Source organism: Phaethon lepturus, unplaced genomic scaffold (genome assembly GCF_000687285.1).
Source record: "Phaethon lepturus isolate BGI_N335 unplaced genomic scaffold, ASM68728v1 scaffold23333, whole genome shotgun sequence".
NCBI lineage: Eukaryota > Metazoa > Chordata > Aves > Phaethontiformes > Phaethontidae > Phaethon > Phaethon lepturus.
The window spans coordinates 31,429-43,670 of record NW_010528732.1 but is presented as its reverse complement, the minus strand read 5'-3'; the positions used below and the strand labels follow the sequence as shown (position 1 = coordinate 43,670).

The following is a 12,242-nucleotide window of genomic DNA, read 5'->3' as shown; positions in this document are numbered from 1 at the left end:
TGGAACAGCTCATACAGTTGCATTTTCCCATCTCCTACTGACACTATTATAAGTAAGAGGTCCCTCTAGGATCGTCTTTACTGATCTTCTCATGTGCATTGAAGACTAATGAGACACACTGAAAACCTGAGACATCTCACACATACGTATGTGAATGTAGTTCCTTTGCAGATACTAACTTTATAGGCAGGAATCCAAGAGTGCTTTGGCCAAGCCGGGAACAGCAAATGGAAAAATGCTTCAGTCATTACTGACTTACAGCTCTCTCATGTGTCAGTCTCATTTCTGACAACAAAAATGATTCCTCTTCTCACTTCCCTCATTTCCCAAACACTTTCTGAGAAGGTGATCAAAAAGAAGCATGTTTTGGTTATGTGGACAGGCTGGATGAGGTTAGAGATCTATACAGGAAGAAAGAAGCTAGAAATGGCTGTCTCTTCCAAAAACTCACCTGTTCCCTAGCTTTGAACACCTGATTACACCACAGCTCATCTCTGTACGTATATTTTTAGATTGTGTTTTCACCTGCTGAGCACCTTATAAAATGCTATTTATTTTGGTCTCCAACTTCAAGCGACCTGTGCTGCTCATCTGCTCGCATGCCCAGTGTTTCCCTCACAGTCTTACAGATAAATCATTGTGCAAGAAAGAAAACTAAAGCTGTCAAAAGTTCTAGAGCTTATGCTCAGCAATAGTCTGGGTATTTCCATTCTGTAGGAATTGATAGCAAACTTTTACAGTCAACAGCTTCAGCCTGAGCACATGAAGAAAGACAAGCATCACATGAAATAGTGTCAAACAAAGTACAAGAAAGTTTGTTGACTTTATTTGAAAGGGAAATATGATCTAATTTGCTTCCTAAACACCTTTTTTTTTTTAAATCAGGTTTCATAGAATAGCTTCAAAGCAAAGGAGGATGAAGTTACTCTCAACTGTTTCCAGTCAGTGATGATGCCATTGTACAGAAACCTCACAGTGAAGCATACAAGAATCGTATATTTACTGGTTCTGGGAAAGCTGATGTCAAGCCAGCTATCCCTAAACACTAAGAACCCAGTTTTTCACTCCCAACAATCTATGTTTTGTGCAGAAATGCCATGATAGGAGGCAGAGTACACAGGACAAGGCTTATTTTTAAATCATGCTACTGTGTGCCCTGTTTTCAAGTAGGAATCCATCCTCTTCTGGCATCACTGGCATTTGGGTTAACCGGTGTACTTGACTGTGTTTTCTGATCTCTAATGCGTAAACCCTGAAAGGTCTGCTGACTTCCATGACAGGTAGATGTCTGAATACCTTTGCAATTTTGGGTCTTGGAATAAACACCTAGCACAAGATCTGGTTTATTATGTACTCCAAGCTGTGAAGACTGCATATAACAAAGAAAGGCTTTACAATGCTGTAGCCAGAACTTTTGTTTCAGATGCTAAAACTTTAAGGCACAATCCCAAGACTATACCTTCTCTGCCAAGGAAAAAATAAAAACAAGTGTATTTCAAACAGCGATATAACAGAGAGTTACAAATGTTTATCACCAACCTTGAGATTGCATTTATCAGTAAGTTTCCATCAGCCTTTGAGATGCCCCACGGTCTCCCTGTGGGCATGCTGGCTCCCCTAGAGCACCAGGACTGCTTCTGCCAGGGCCAGCAATCCTAGCCGTGTGTCCTGGGACTCCCTGGTCTCAGTGGGTGTTTGCTATCTGAGGGAGATTTTGCAGCACAAAGTGACTTTTCCCTTCTGGGTTTTTTTTAGAAGGTTGTCATCTCTTCTTCCACGATACCTCTGAGCCTGGAGAAACAACCCCCTACAAACAACAGGCAGCTTTATAACACCATTGCTCTTTTTATTTCCTATATAAAGGAGCAAAGGCAAGTGATGATAGGAGACAACAAATGAAAAAAAAAAAAAGGTAGGGTGAAGTCTGAGGGTTGAGAGCTCAAAAATGTGCCACGAGGACCCTAGAAAGGGACACAGAGCAGAGCACACCACTCCGAGAAGGCTGCTGGGGGCTGCTGCCCCAGGCAGGATGCCCTGCTTGGCCATCTAGGAGTGGAGGCAAGCCCTGCAGCCAGAGCACCCCTCTCTTGCGCTCCATCCTTCTGGTGGTAGAGATGGATGGAATGGCCAGAGCCAGGAGGATGTCAGCAAGCAAGTCCTGTGATTTGCTGGGGCTTTGGATGGGTGAGGCAAAAATGGAGAGCTGAGGGGAGCAGCAGAGCCAGAAGCTGTAAGAAGTACTGGGGGAGCCAGAGGAGGGACCACAGGGAGTTGCCACGGGCACATGGAGGTGGAGGCCATGCACAAGCGGTGGCAAGGAGGCCTCACCTCTTGGTGGCTGCAGGGATCCTGGTTGCTTGCCATCCCAGGTCTGGAGGAGGTCCTGTGAGAAGACCAGCAGCCCACAGCAGCCTTCAGAAGGCAGATTGCTGCTGGGGACAGTGGAGGGTTGCAGTTGCAGCAAAGGCCTTGGCGGTGATGGGGGAAAGAGCCTGTTGGTATTCCCCATGCCAGACAGCCTGCTCCAGGGAGAGTGCCTGCAGGGCCGGGAGGCAGCAGGTTTGGACCAGCTGTGTGTGCAGAGCAGTGGCCCTCGCCTTCTTCCTCCAGAGCCAGGAGGATCGGGACGCCAACCCCGGACCTGTGCAACCGGGCCAGAAGCAGCGCCGTGCTCCCCTCTCAAGCCTGCCCAGGGCAGGGCAGGGCGCAGGCTGCTGCAGCAGGACCACAGCGGGGACAGGACTAACAGGCTGACTACCAGCACCCTTCCCTGAAGGGCAAAGATGGGAGCAGCCCAGTCTGCCCCAGTGACTGCTCTGACACCCTGGCCCAGGGCTCATTCCACGCTGGGGCCGGTTTTCCCTGCCTCAGCATCGCACAGCCCCTGAAGCACCCGCAGCTCCCAGGGCCACAGAGGAGGTCCACACGGGTGCAGTTCACCTGTGTCTGCATTTCTACATGGTGTTTTGATTCCTTTTTCCCTTGGTTTATTGGACTGAGCAAGAGGGACTGGACAAAACCTCTCCAAAAGCCTAACTCCCTGCTTAAGCTTGCGTTTGCTGAACGGTTGCCTATTGTCGGGTATGCCAGGTCAACAAAAATAAATTCAACACACACTGCAGTTTTCTGGAGTCTTCTTGTGAGGGGCAAATAGTAAGAAACACAAGGCTGTCTCAGGAAAAGGAGAATAATGGTTTGGAACACAAACACACAGTGCAAATAAGCACATCCTCTCACGATTCATGTTTTCTCCTGTTTTTCTGTAAACTTCCGCTAGATACGGCCTTCACCATGACCACACTACATAGGATATGCCTTATTCTCTTTCTAAACACAATTTCTCAGCTGAGACTCATGTACAAGATGTCCTTGGCCTTTTCCTTACAAATTTGAATCCTGAAATTATCTACACGTATGCTTTGGAAGATCTTTCCCAGTCGTACTGTCAAGTTCACCACTCTCATGTTTTCAGGCTAAATTTAATCTTGCATTCATGCTACAAATTGTTTTCTGAAGCATCTTATTCTCAGTAACTATTGTCACAATACGAGTGATGTACAAATATCTCTCTGGATTTGGTCCCATTGTCAAATGCTCTGGAAATCCTGCTTGCAATTTCAAGGTTACATTGAAGCTGCAAGTCACACTCCATAACTGAAAAATACTGAAAAATAACAATTGGCCAGGCTCTGTTTGGTAATTCCTTAGGATTTATAATCAGATTCAAATAGCACTGGCCTTCAATAAATAAAAATGTATGGTTTTGTTTATTTCCATAACTAAGATTAAATCTTCTTTTTTTCCTCTGAATATATGCATACCTAAGTTTTGTTAACTCATAAACTACTGTGATCATTTGTTTTTTCCACACTGTTTAAAAGGACTACATCAACATGTGCCTTGAAATCCTCCATGGATTATTTACTCTCAGGTCTCAAATATCTAAGTAATTCCTTCTATTTCTCAATTTTTTTCAATAATTACATCTGAGATCATCAAGATGGCACTCTCAATAAGCTACATTAGGTACATATTTCTCTTTATGATTCAGCACCCAATTATTGTTGGAGAACACAAATTTCTGAATATTTTCTGGTGATTTACTTGGGTTTTGTGCTAACTTTTCTTCAAGTATGTTTTTGTTTGTGTTACATGGCATTTACAGTGTTGTTTGTCCAGCTTCAGCACAGAGGCACAGTTTCTTTCCACGGCTGCTCTGAGCCAGTGTTTTTCATCAGATCTAAATGTCATCTGTATAAATCTTACTAGCCTGAAAGGCATGAAAAATTTATCACGTTTTTCCTCAGGTGCCAAACACAGCCTAAATAGACATCTGAGAAAACAGTGTGGCTCACAAAGGTTTCATGGATATTCGAAAAATCTGCTCTTGTCTTTTTCCTAATATGAACACCCTCCAGGAGCCCCATGATGTACTAAAGACAGAGGCGTATTTGTCACTGTCCATACCTCCCCCGGTAGTGTAAGAGACCTGTTTTGTTTCTTCAGGTCTATCTATGGACAATCAAGGGGTTTCATCCATCCTTTCTATAACTACAAGAACTGCTCTGTCAGTTCCTCCAGTCATCCCAGAGAAATGAGGGTATCCAGCTCCTTCTTTAGGCATGGCCTTACAATATGAAGGGATCGCATAGGTGTGAGGATTGTTGGACAGTTCAACCCTTTCCTACATTATTTAATATTCATGAGGTATTGATCCACTGTCTTCAAAGTCCTTCTCAGCTTTTTGTTCATATTCTTACATAGGATCTCATTGCTTAGATCAATTTGGTGCTCTGAAGGGCATAGCACTTGTCCTTTTTCTCCATCTATTATGAATTTGTACATTTATTTCTCATATATCTTCTCTGAGGTTAGCCTTGTGATTTTAAGCTGAGTCAAATGTCTTCCTTTCCATTCCCTGTAGATTGTATTTTAAATGTAGTAACACTATTTTTGGCAGCATATTAGCCGATGGGTCAGCTGAAAAGGAATACTACGCTGTTTAATCCCAGATATGTCCACTGCCTTGGTGCCCTTAGCTCCTGTAAGAAATTTCAAGCTTACTTCTATGTTTTATATTCTCTATGCATTTTCCTGCTTAGTGTGTTTTCCTAGTTAGTTTCTCATAAGTCTTCCAAAAGCAAGCTGATGTCAAAAATATTTCTTTTTTTACTTTCCTCCTCTTTACTGGCAGACATTGCTTGCAGATCTAGAGCGCAATAGTATTTAAAACCTCTTCAATTCATTTTCCAAACTTCTTATAAGGTCTCAGTGGGACTCTCTCAACCCCTTTCTCCTGTCTGGACTATGATCCACTCCAGTGATCTCTTGGTGCTTAAGGCATCTGTTTTGAATTGTGTCCCATTCCAAACAGATGTGTAACATCAAGAACTTTGCAACCTCCCAGAGGCTTATCCCTGAAAAACCCATTTCTCAACACATATCCGTTGAAGGCTCTGGCTCCACCAGATTGCTGTAGCTGTCAAGAATATCTAGAGAATCTCAGAGATCGGGTCTTTTCAACCATTCCCATGCCAAATTCCTTTCATCCCAATGTGACATTCTTACTGTCCCTACCCACAACTGGAATGGCACGGGAGAGCTGTGACACAAAAAAAGCAGCTCCCCTTCCAGGCAAATAGTTGCTGTTGCACTTCTACAACATTCTTGCCTTCTGCAATTCTCAGGTTAGTCTTCCAAGAGTGGAGGAACGAAGCCAAACCTCAGCTTGGGCTGATAGCCAAGGGGCAAGTCAGTGCCAGCATGACAAAAGCAACCACAGCTTCACCTCCACTGTAAACACAAGGGCTGGGACTTTCCCTGAGACTTTGACGGGAAGTTCTTTCACCCGCACACAGATGAGGCTTGCAACATCCCCTTGCCCTCCCCTGTGTGCTCGCTCCGGCTTCCACTAGATAAATGCCAGCAAGGCTGTCGGGGTTTCTGCACCCTGCTCCAGGCAACAGGGCCTCTCTGCAGCTCCTGAGGTCTCTCTTACTCCATTGCAAACAGCATCTCACCGGCTGGGAAAGCACCAGCTTGCCGAGGGGGATTGCAGAAGGTTGAGCGCACAGGTGAGTTTTACACAGACAAGCCACCGGTTTCTCTCACTTCTCCAGATGAGAACAGGGAACAGAATGGCTAAGCTGTCAACCTGAAAAGTTTAGGCAGGCTTGAACTTAAAAATTTAAGCCTCCTGATAAAATTTTACCCCAACCTTTCTCCCTGCGAGACAAAAAAATACAAATCCAGAGCGTGTCTCCTGGTTTTGTATTGACATTATACAACTTCTTAGTCACTAGGATCTGGTGTAAGGAAGTGCTGAGACATACGGAAGGATTTGAATCTTTGAATTAGGACAAACTAGAACTTTGCACTAGTCGGTTGGTATTCAGAGAGCTTAGGTAGCAGATAACAAGTTTATTTAATCATGCAGAGGTGTTTGCTATATAGTTAAAGTAGTGGAAAAAGCTCTGCAAATGATTGGCCAGTGGGTTTTAAATGACGAAGCTAGAAAGCAAATTTTCTTTCCTAAGCCAGAGCCAAAATTCTGGTTTGAATTTTAGTAGCAAGTACAGGTACTCCAAGGTTGTTTGATTTACCCCAAATCACAAGTTATTGCTAATAACAGTTGGAATTAATGATTCTTTTCACTTCTGGATTCATATGTGGATGTCATGTTTTCTCTTCCCATTCAAGCAGCATACCAATTTTAATCCTGTTTAATATTTTACAAGCAACGAACTTCAATGCTGCAGAAAGAAATGGATTTTTCTTAAATATTGTCTTATACCAGCTCCACATTATTAATTCAGAGAACATTTGCAGCTGTCAGAACTGTTCTTCAGCTTTGATATAGGAAAATTTCATATCCCCTCTAAATCTGCAAATGCAAACTGTCACTCAGACTATTGGTCAATTTTTTCAAGACTGTTGAGACTTTATAAAATTATACAATTAGTGGAAGATGTAAATTCTTTTTTAGATGTGGCCTTCCTGAAGCTCCTAGATTTGTTAATAGCAAAGTTTTATACCAGCATGACGTAGTACTGTAACTACATACCGAAATATTCCAATAGTCATTAAGAAATCAAGTATCCCTCTACTTTCTTCCTCCATATTGGAATTTTCTTATACAAACATATTAAGCACTTTTCCTATTTTAGGCAAATGCACTTTTTTAAATTACTTCTCTTTGTTATAGGCAGAAAAGATGACCAGGTAAGGGGTGTACTTCATGTTGAGAAATCGTTAACAAAGTGTGTTGCCTGCATCAGTGTTTTATTTCAGAACAGGCGCTCGCTTGGGAGCTGCGTCTGCCGCCCTCCGCCGCGTACCGCGCCGTGTTTCACATTGCGGAGCAGGCTGAGGACACGGACTCTTGGCTGCTCTTGGGTGAAACAAAACAATCCCACTGCTAATGGCAATTAAGCTCACAGGACCGGGCAGAGCTAGCACAAAGGAAAAAGCCCAGCAATGTGCCTAGTGTGGGCCTTACATGTTCAGAACCACCTTTTCCTCCCTACAAATCCAGTCCTTCAAAAATACAGACAGCAGCTGAGGCTTTCAGGGACAGGAGTTAAAATCTGCATATTTTAAGGCCTCCCTCACTGCTTCCCAGTCTATTTTTATTAAAACCTGCTTATTTGGTAACGTCACAATTTGAGCCAACCATTTCTCCCATTCTGTTCCCAGTTACAGTGCCAGCAGAGTGGAACTGCAGCATTTTAAACATTTTATTTTCTGTGGGACATTTTATTGCTGTTGGCATTTTGACTTAATTTTTATTCTATTTAGATTTTAAAGTATATTGACTTTGGTTTTTGAAAGCTTTTTTTTGAGAAGAAACGGTAGGGACAGGTATTTGAATGTCACCTTTACAGATGCTTATGGCAGTTCAAATATTGGGCTATTTTGTCCCTGCATGCTCTAAAACAAAAAATTGGGGTGTTTTTCCTCTTTGACATCACTGTTTAGACCCACATACTCTCTTCTTTTTCAAAGTTTCTCCACCATGTATTCCGGTTAGTGAGAGCATGGCCAATAAAATAGTCACTTACGTGATGCCGTAGACGGGGCCGTGAGAAATGGGTGCGCTCTCGGATGTCCTCATGGAGTATTTTCTGGGCTGCCGACCACAGCGCTCTCCCATCTGCCGCCGCGGTTTGGGCGGGGTGCTCTGGCAGGTCTGCGGTGGGCAGTGGGTGGCAGCTCGGGTAAGTGCTGGTTATGTCGGTGCTTCTTGGAAACAGAGGAGGAGCGGGAATAGCTGCCAGCAAAAGCATTAATTAGAGGACTGACAAAGCTGCCTCCCAAGCTCGTAGTGACTACCGAGTACAGCCCTGGAGACACAATTGCAAAGTGGCTTCAAGCGATTTTTTTTACTTTACTAAATTGTTGAGATGACCCTCTCCTGGTCGGATTACCAGAGGAATGCCCTAATTTTGGTGGTGGCGATGTGCTGGAGGCACAGGCTCAGGCCGCCCGGCTCAGAACCTCTCTTCTCATGCTTGGCTGAGCTGCTTTGTCTGTGATGCTGGCAAAGTGCTGCAGGTCACCCTGGTTCAGCGACAAGGCTACGTCTAAACTTCCACTGGGAGATGCAGATCTCATGACTTCTTTGGAAACCATGAGGTTAAGATTAAATCAGAAGTGAGCACAGGTTCTCAGCTCTGGATGATTTCTCTCCGTATGCTTTTCCAAAGTGGAGCAGCCTCACCAGAAAACCATTTGCATGAACAGCATGATATCCCATAAAAATGAGAATATTAATAAATCTTGTTTGAATTCTACAACCTGAACCATGCCAGAGCTTCACATAACTTGGCACTTCAAAGGTGCTTCATTATAATAATCTGCTACAAACTGCTTAATCAATGGTGGAAGCAGCTCAGCCATCCACCTCAGACAAGTTACAGCACCTGAGGACTGGGATCAAAGTGTTTTAGTGCTGCCTGTCATCAATCCACTAGTGATACCAACTATTTGAGCAAGTTTCTATAGGCCTCTAGATAAACAATCCTTAAGTGCGAAGAAATTTAGTGGTGAGGTTGATGGCCAAAAAGCAAAACACTTTCTGGCATCATTAGAGCACAGGAATGTTTGACAAAGGATTTCTCTGGGGTGGTCCCATGCTACAAGGACTGTGAGAGCAGGAAGTATGTAAAAAGACATGAGTACTCACAACAAGTGGGTAATTATGAAGTAATCATAATAGCATAAAATGGTAATGCAATAAAGACAATGGGTTTATTCAGAAAACTCAGTTCCTCGTTTTGCATTTCCTCGCTGGAGCCGCAAGAGAGGGTCACCCTGCAGGAGGGAATTATTTTGTCCAATTAGGCAATTACAAAAGCAGCATGACACTTTGTTTTGTAACTCCTGGCACATATTCAGTTCACTTTCACCCCAAATTATATGGAGTAGTGACTTCCAGGACTAAGCAGCTCTGGCAGTGTTAGGGTCAGGCTTTTTTTTTTCACATCTCAGAAGTGACTGCACATATATTTAGGGAAAAAACCCACCCTGAAAAGCACCCAGCAGATCTAAAATCTTTTGCTTGTAAAATTATGGAAGATCTACACAAGCAGAGAAGGTCAGTACTTCCCCATGTCAATCTAAAAGAAGATTTTTTTGTTGTTAAAAATGTGTATTGGAAATTGAATTCAAACTTCTGGATTACGAAGCTAGAGCACTACCAAAAGTGGTAGCTGGCGCTTTTTAAGAGAAATGAACTATAACTGTTGCTATTTTTACTGGTGGCACATACTGAGAAAAGTATTTACTTAAGGAATTATTTCTTTAAATATGTCATTTTAAAAATTAAGATTGAAGGATTTTGAGCCAAATTCCCTATCAGCATTAAAATAAGTTACTTCCTCCAGCTCAGCCTTTGTTTTTCTTCATTATCTGTTTGCAAAGTGAAGGACTCTTGTACCCATAAGTGACCTCTTTGCTCCCTCTTCTTTCCTCTTCTGCTAAGTTTAGTAAGAACACATGAGCTTTTCATTTGTCTCTGCTCCATATCATGTCCCAAATATCCACCTTTTCCTTCACTCCAATTGCACAGATAGGGCCTGGTGCACTCCTTTCTTGCATATTGCGCGGTCTTGACATGCAGAACCAAGACCATAACTTCTGCCTTGACCCCACACATTTCACAGGGATAGGAACAAGGGATACCCAGTGACCTTGACTGAGACCCAGGAGCAAGCAGAAGACAGAAACCAGAGTGGCTTCTCGCTGAAGGTGGCAGCCTCTGCATAACAGAGATTTGTAAGAGATCCTGTGCAAGGCTTCCTATGCCCCCGTGCAGTGGACCGTGGCACAGGATAATGTTGGCTGCCCTGCGCTGCACCGCGAGCGATTTGGTGGCAACGCCATGCTCCAAGAGCAGTAGCTCACAGGCAGTACCCCGTCAGAGCGGTTTTGTTCGGGCTAGGAGCCGAGCTAATGACCCGCTGCTGCGCACACCCGTCCGGGCTTGCCGGGCCAGGGAATTACAAGCAGCAGCTCAGGCACCTGCAAAAGCCGAGCTGAACTCAAAGGTCGAAAAAAAATAGCAAACTAGATCTTTCCGTTTCTCAGGATAGGATGCTGCCCTCAAAAGTTCTGCAAATTTTTGACCAATCTCACCTCTGCTTCTTTTATTTTAAAAGCATGTTTTTAAAATCAGGCTTCTCAGCAGTTAATTTTCAAAGCCTGTAGCTTAAGGTTGTTGCTTAAAGACTCCTGAAATCATTGGCTCAGTAAGAAGGGGAATCTCCTCCATCTTGAGAAAGGACTATTTTTTTTTAAATTTCCTGACAAGATTTTTTCCTTGCTGGAAAATGCAACAGTAATTAAAATGGTCTCTTTTTTTTGGTGAGGAATATAATGTCTTTATTTCTGAAAATACCAGTGTTCATTTTGTCCTGAAGGCAGGCATGTCTCTGCAGATGCCACTTGACTGCAGTCAAGTAGCAGAGGAAAATGTTCAAGTCCATGCAAAAGAAAGGAAGGAAACCAAAAGGAGCAAGTAAATACATTTAATATACTTCTGTCTTGGTTTCATATTAAGTGAATAAGGGACATGATAAAGTTATCCACTGTTAAACTGCATGTCTTTAAACAGTTTTTTATAACAGCATTTTAGTGTATAGGCTTGTGTAAGCAAGAACACAGATTAATGAACTTTCTGTAAAATCTGCTTGGCCCCAGTCCAGCCATGTTGCAAATACACACATATTTGTTTTGGCAAGAAAACTTCATGTTCATACCCCTTTTTCTTAAATCTTTCATCATACTCTCCCTCCCGCTCCTTCAGATTCCGAAGCACCTAAGAAAGCCAAGAACATCATCACTGCACCGCAGCAGCCACCTCGCCTTTGATTTTATCACAGGTGTTATGAAGCAACTGGGCTTCATCTTTTTCCTGCTTGTGCCAACCTGGTCCAAAAGCAGATTAACTGAAAATCAACAGTTCCACCAGTGTAAATGGGAGGAAAATCAAGCTTATCACACACTCCTAGAGCTCATAATAAATACGTGGCTTGAACTCTTACATTTTTAGCGCTCTGAAGGTCTGGGTTTGTTTGGTTGCTGGTGCAATGCCAGCTAATTCCAGTCTTGGTGTATCCTACTGATGGGCTGTCAGTAAAAGCATCCCAAAGAACATCCCCTGCCTTGTCCTCTATGCCTTTTGACAGACCACAAGGATACAGGGTCACAACTGAAGAGCCATTTCCCACTTGTTTCATTCTCTTTTGGTGGCACAGACATCCACGTGGGTGTGTGCACATCATGAATTTTTTAGGGTGTCCATTATTTTAGCCTGATTTCTGCTGGAAGTGAGATGTATCTGATAATGCAGAGGTATGTGAGTGTATGTATGTTTACATGTGTTCCTCAATAATTTTTTTAGTGCTGATTTTAAACAAATATACCAGGAAGAGAGAGGGCTCTGTTTTCCTTGTTGCATGAAAAAAGGTAGCTGATGACCCCACAGAAGAGTTCTGAAAAATGAAAGACTATACTGTGACTATATGCATTTAAAAGACCTAAAAATCCACAAGAAGAGATGTTTATAGGCGTCATCTCCTGTGATTGGAAACAGCTTCAATCAGCACTTGTAATCAGCCAAGAAACACAAACCCCCAGGAAGCCAGTCTTCATTATTTCTAGTGTTATTTCTCTGTGAGAAAGAGCTATTTGTTAATGTCTCTAAATGGCAGATAAAAGATGCTCAGAATAATAGCTTCACG

The 12,242-nt window shown here is 43.1% G+C and overlaps 1 protein-coding gene across 1 annotated transcript in view; it reads left to right on the top strand.

The window, feature by feature from the left end:
* Positions 1 to 5,919: 5,919 nt before the first annotated feature.
* Positions 5,920 to 12,242, top strand: part of STEAP4 (STEAP family member 4) — a 20,333-nt gene continuing 14,010 nt past the window's right edge. The window contains exon 1 of the mRNA XM_010283758.1: positions 5,920 to 6,074. The gene's annotated coding sequence lies outside the window, so the exon portion shown is untranslated. The remainder of the gene's footprint in view (positions 6,075 to 12,242) is intronic.